The sequence below is a fragment of the Schistocerca cancellata genome, chromosome 5, assembly GCF_023864275.1.
Source record: "Schistocerca cancellata isolate TAMUIC-IGC-003103 chromosome 5, iqSchCanc2.1, whole genome shotgun sequence".
Taxonomy (NCBI): Eukaryota; Metazoa; Arthropoda; class Insecta; order Orthoptera; family Acrididae; genus Schistocerca; species Schistocerca cancellata.
In genome coordinates, this window is record NC_064630.1 from 581957094 (window position 1) to 581963187 (window position 6094).

General features: G+C 42.1%; 1 non-coding gene across 1 annotated transcript; it reads right to left on the minus strand.

The window, feature by feature from the left end:
* Positions 1 to 5014: 5014 nt before the first annotated feature.
* On the minus strand, positions 5015 to 5086 carry Trnat-cgu (transfer RNA threonine (anticodon CGU)). Its single transcript has one exon. It is a non-coding gene; the product is annotated as a tRNA-Thr (tRNA).
* Between the last annotated feature and the right edge of the window lie 1008 nt (positions 5087 to 6094).

Below are 6094 nucleotides of genomic sequence, written 5' to 3' on the forward strand. Positions count from 1 at the left end.
GAATTGGAACTTCTTCGTAAGTCAGGTATATGCAAAGCCCGCTACACGAAAAACTTTGGTTATACAAATGATCAGTCGCAAAATGGAGTCAGTCATACCAAAATAAGAAATACCACATGGTGTCCGTTATGAAATGGAGCAACCACACAGCTTCTCTCGTGATTAAAGACTTTGTGGAATATCGAGAAACTCCTGTTCGTTTCGAAATAAGAAGTGAACGTAGTTCAGTGTTTACTCTCCCATCGATGACAATACCATTAAGGATAGACCACGAGTTACAGTCTAGGAAGGAGACGGAACGAAATCGGCCGCGCTCTTTCAAAGGGACCAGCCCAGCAATCGCCATAAAGGATTCTAAATCTACGTCTACAGCCATACCATACAAAACACTAGGGTACTTCCCATTGTACTAGCGATTAGGATTTCTTCCCATATCATTCAGCACGGAGTGCGCAAAGAACGACTGATTAAATCCCTGTAATTAATATTCCGCTCACGATCACTATGGGATCCTTACAAAGTGGCTTTTAGAATAGTCCCACATTCATCACTTAAAGCTGGTTCTTAAAACTTCCTGAAGTTTCTCTAGTGTGCAATGCCATTAATATATAAAACAAACATAAAATGTCCCTATACACCTCCCTGTGGCACACCCGAAGTTATTTCCACGTCTGTCGGTGGCTGTCTATCCAACATAACATAATAGGACATTAAACCAGTCAGAGATTTCGCTAGATACATCAAAAGATCGTAATTTTGATAATAAGAGTAGATTTGGTATTGCGCCAAATGTTTTTCGGAAATCGAGAAATACTGTACTTACCTGATTGTCTTGATCCACGGCTTTCAGGAAGTCATGTGAGAAAAGTACGAGTTGCGTTTCGCATGATCGATGTTTTCGCAAACCATGCTGGTTGGCATAGAGGAGCTCATTCTGATCGAGACATGTCATTATGTTTGAGCTCAGAATATATTCTGAGATTCTACTGGACCGCTGTTTTGTGGATCAGTTCTACTACACGTATTGTATGAACTACTGGCGCGGTTTTCCGTCGGGGATTTATGGCAGATTATGGTTAAAAGAGGGTGTAGCTCAGCCAATAATTCGGTACAGAATCGATAGACATTACAGCGGGCTCTGGAACTTGTTCAGTTTTAGCAATTTTAGCTTTTCCTGAACTCCACTGACACTAATATCTATATAACTCATCTTTGCAGTAGTGCAAGAATTAAATTGGTGTGGTACCCCTTCGGAATCACCAATGATCAACGGCATGAAGGAGCAGAAGACAGTGGAAACCACTGCATGGAACACACATAACGTGTATCCACGGGATATGTGCCCTGTAATTGAAAAAATGTCATGATGATACCTCCACTGGCAAAAGATTCCAGAATAGTCCCCCATTCGGATATCTGGGATGGAACTTTCAAGGGGGAGGTGACCATGAGAAAAAGATTAAATAACCAATGTAACGATAAAGTTGTACGGATCGGGACGTGAAACGTCTGGAGGCTGAACGTGATAGGGAAGCTAGAAAATCTGAAAAGATAAATGCAAAGGCTCAGTCCAGATATAGTAGGGGTCAGTGAAGTGAAATGGAAAGAAAGCAAGGATTTCTGGTCAGAGGAGTATGGCGTAACATCATTAGGAGTAGAAAATGCAATAAAGGGAATATAATCCGTTATGAATAGGAATATACGGCAGAGAGTGTGTTACTGTGAACAGTTCAGTTCGTATCAGAATCGATAGCAAAGCAACGCCGACAACGATAGTCCAGGTATACATGCCGCCGTCGCAAGCTGAAGATGAATAGATAGAAAAAGTATATGAGATGCAGTAGGGGTAGTACAGTATGTAAAGGGAGATAAAAATCTAATATAGTCATGGGGGACTGGCATGTAGTTGTTGGGGAAGGAGTAGTGGACAAGGATAGAGGAGAATATGGGCTTGGGACAAGGAATGAGAGAGGAAAGACTAATTGAGCGCCGTAACAAATAACAGCTAGTAAAACCAAATAGTCTGTACAAGAATCATAAAAGGAGGAGGTATACTAGGAAAAGGCCGGGTGATGTAGAAAGATTACAGTTAGATTCCATCATGGCCAGACTCAGATTCCAAAATCAGATACCCAGGATCAGATATAGACTCAGATCACAACGCAGAAAAGATGAAGAGTAGGCTGAAGTTTAAGAGATTAATCAGGAAGAATCAATACGCAAAGAAGTGGGATACGGACAGCAATAGGGATTGGCTCAGCACGCAGTGCAGTTGAAGAGGGGTGGACATCTCTCCAAAGGGCAATCACGGAAGCTGGAAAGCAAGACATAGGTGCAAAGAAGGTGACTGCGAAGAAACCATTGGTGACAAAAAAATACTTCAGCTGATCGATGAAAGGAGGAAGTAGAAAAATGTTTAGGGAAATACAGGTCGCTGATGAATGAAGTAAACGGGAATTGCAGGGAAGTTAAGACGAAATGGCTGCATGAAAAATGTGATGAAATCGAAAAACAAATGATAATCGGAAGGACCGACTCTGCGTATAAGAAATTCAAAACAGCCTTCGGTGAAATTGAATGCAAGGTGGTAACGTTAAGAGCGCAATGGGAATCTCACTGTTAAATGCCGAGGAGAGAGGGGATAGGTGGAAAGAGGGGGAGGATTTGTCTGATGTGATAGAAGACGGTACAGGGTCGATTTAGGATAGATAGTGGATCCAGTACTAGAATCAGAATTTGGAGGACTTAATGTCAAATACAGAAGCGATTGATAACATTCCTACGGAATTTCTAAAATCATTGGGGGAAATAGCAACAAAACAACTCTTCACATTGACATGTAGAATGTACGAAGCTGGCGACATACCATCTGACTTTTGGATAAATATCATTCACACAATTCCGAAGACTGCAACGCTGACAAGTGCGAGAATTATGGCACAATCAGCTTAACAGCTCAGGCATGATAAGAATAATATACGGAAGGATGGAAAAGAAAATTGAGAATGTGTTAGACGACTATCAGCTTGGCTTTTAAGGAAGGTAAAGGTACCAGAGTGGCGATTCTGACGTTGCGGGTGATAATGGATGGAAGACTAAAGAAAAATCAAGACACGTTCATAGGATTTTTCGACCTGGAAAAAGCGTTCCACAATGTAAAATGGTGCAAGATGTTCGAAATTCTGAGAAGAACAGGGATAAGCTATAGCGAGAGACGGGTAATATTTAATATTTACAAGAGCCAAGAAGGAATTATAAGAGTGAACGACGAAGAACGAAGTGTTCTGATTAAAAAGAGTTTAAGACAGGGATGTAGTCTTTCGCCGATACTGTTCAATCCGTACATTGCAGTAGCAATGATGGGAATAAAATAAAGGTTCAAGAGTGGAATTAAAATTCAAGGTGGAGGGATATCACTAACATTATTCGCTGATGACGATTACTATCCTGAGTGAAAGTGATGTTCTGAATGGATTGAACAATTTAATGAGTACAGAATGTGGCTTGAGAGTAAATCGAAGAAAGACGAAAGTAATGAGAAGTAACAAAATGAGAACCGCGAGGAACTTAAGATCAGGATTGGTGGTCACGAAGTAGATGAAGTTAAGGCATTCTACTACCTAGCCAGTAAAACAACCAATAACGGACGAGGCGAGGAGGACAACAAAAGCAGACTAGCACTGGTAATAAGGGCATTCCTGGTTAAGAGAAGTCTACTAGTATCAAATACCGGCCTTAATTTGAGTAAGAAATTTCTGAGAATGTACGTATAGGGCACAGCATTGTATAGTAGTGAAACATGGACTGCGAGAAAACCAGAACAGAAGCGAATCGAAGCATGTGAGATGTGGTGCTACAGAAGAATGTTGAAAATTAGGTGGACTGAGAAGGTGAGGAATGCGGAGGTTCTGCACTGAATCGGAGAGGAAAGAAATATGTGGAAAAATGAGAAGGGACAGGATGATAGGACTTCTGTTAAGACATCAGGGAATGACTTCCATGGTACTAGAGGGAGCTATAGACTGAAAAAACTGTAGAGGAAGACCGCAGATGATTGAGGACGTAGGTTGCAAGAGCTTGTCTGACACGAAGAGGTTGCCACAGGAGAGGAATTCGTGGCGGCCCGCATCAAACCACATTTGTAAAAGAATACTGGAAATAGAGTTCCACTTTTCTACATTTGCTTGGAAACGCTTAATTTCCATGTTAGAGCTCATTTTAGTTTCGTCCACCTACGGTCAATGGAGCACGTTATCATGATTTCATACGGGATACTCTACTGTGCTGCTAGAACATGTGCCTTTACAAGTACGACACAACGTGTGGTTCATGCACGATGGAGCTCCTGCACATTTCAGTCGAAGTGTTCGTACGCTTCTCAACAACAGATTCGGTGACCGATGGATTGGTAGAGGTGGACCAATTCCATGGCCTCCACGCTCTCCTGACCTCAACCCTCAAGACTTTCATTTATGGGGGCATTTGAAATCTCTTGTCTACGCAACCCCGTTACCAAATGTAGAGACTCTTCGTGCTCGTATTGTGGACGGCTGTGATACAATACGCCATTCTCCAGGGCTGCATCAGCGCATCAGGGATTCCATGCGACGGAAGGTGGATGCATGTATCCTCGCTAACGGAGGACATTTTGAACATTTTCTGTAACAAAGTGTTTGAAGTCACGCTGGTACGTTCTGTTGCTGTGTGTTTCCATTCCATGATTAATGTGATTTGAAGAGAAGCAATAAAATGAGCTCTAACATGGAAAGTAAGCGTTTTCGGACACATGTCCACATAGCATATTTTCTTTCTTTGTGTGTGAGGAATGTTTCCTGAAAGTTTGGCCGTACCTTTTTGTAACACCCTATATATATATATATATATATATATATATATATATATATATATATATATATATATATATGTGTGTGTGTGTGTGTGTGTGTGTGTGTGTGTGTGTGTGTTTGGTGACTGTTCTTTCAGGCTTTTAAATCAATGGGGAATGTTGAAAATTTGTGCCGGACTGGATTCGAACCCAGGTCTTCTGCTTACGAGGCAGATGGGCTGACCACTGCGCCATCCGGACACAGTGGTCATCGCTGCTGAACGGAACTATCCTTGCACGCCTTCCGCCAACCACAAATTATCAACTTATCCACATACTAGTAACGTAGTGCCTATTGTCCATGTGCGAAAGAAGAGACACCTCACCATTGCAGATGCAGAGTAGGTTCTAACTCTTCGGTAATTCCACGAGTAATGAGCATAATGACCAAGGACCACTACAAAAGTAGAGTGTGAATAAGTTGAGAATTTGGGTCTAAGGAAGCGTGCTAATGTAGTCCGTGGAGCTGCGACGACATCTGCGTCCTGAAGGCTTAATGGTCAGAGCATCTGCATAGTAAGCAGGAGACCCATGTTCGAAACCCATCAGGCACAAATTTTCAACCTTCCCCATTGATTTCAATCAATGCCCACTCGCAGCCGTTGTCTGTAATTACTTTGTGTCTTAATTATAATCTCTTGCCCTCCCTTGATACTGAGTCTTAGCCGGACAATCCCACTTGCAGCTTCAGTTTCTATCTAGGTGGATTTAAGTTTCTAATCTTCTGTTAGAAATGCACCAACTTCATTTACCATTAGCCTATCCTTTAGATATAAGTTTAAGCTTTCCCAAAAATCTCACTGCTATCAACTTGGGGTTTTAACCAGCTTCGAACTCTGGCACTTATTGAATGCTAGAGCCGTTAGTCACTGTATTATTAACACTCTCACCCATAGAAGGCAATTCTTTGGATCTTATACTAAGACTTTCAGATACCTTCAGTTATCGTCGTCTTTACTAAATGGAGAGTCGCATATGGGCCATTTAGTCCAGGATGCACAGACTCGATAGTGACAGCGCCTTCGAAGTTCTGGTTCGGTCTTTCCAGCCGACTCTGAACTAGGGCGCCAGGTTCATTTCTGTGGATAAACGGTTTAGGACAATCACGAAAAGGTCCGTCTTGCGGGTACAGTGTCGTACAACTGCACCATTTCACCCCGTTCTGTTCGAAAGAGGTAGCTTGCATATGCGAGCTCCTGCAGTGTGTGG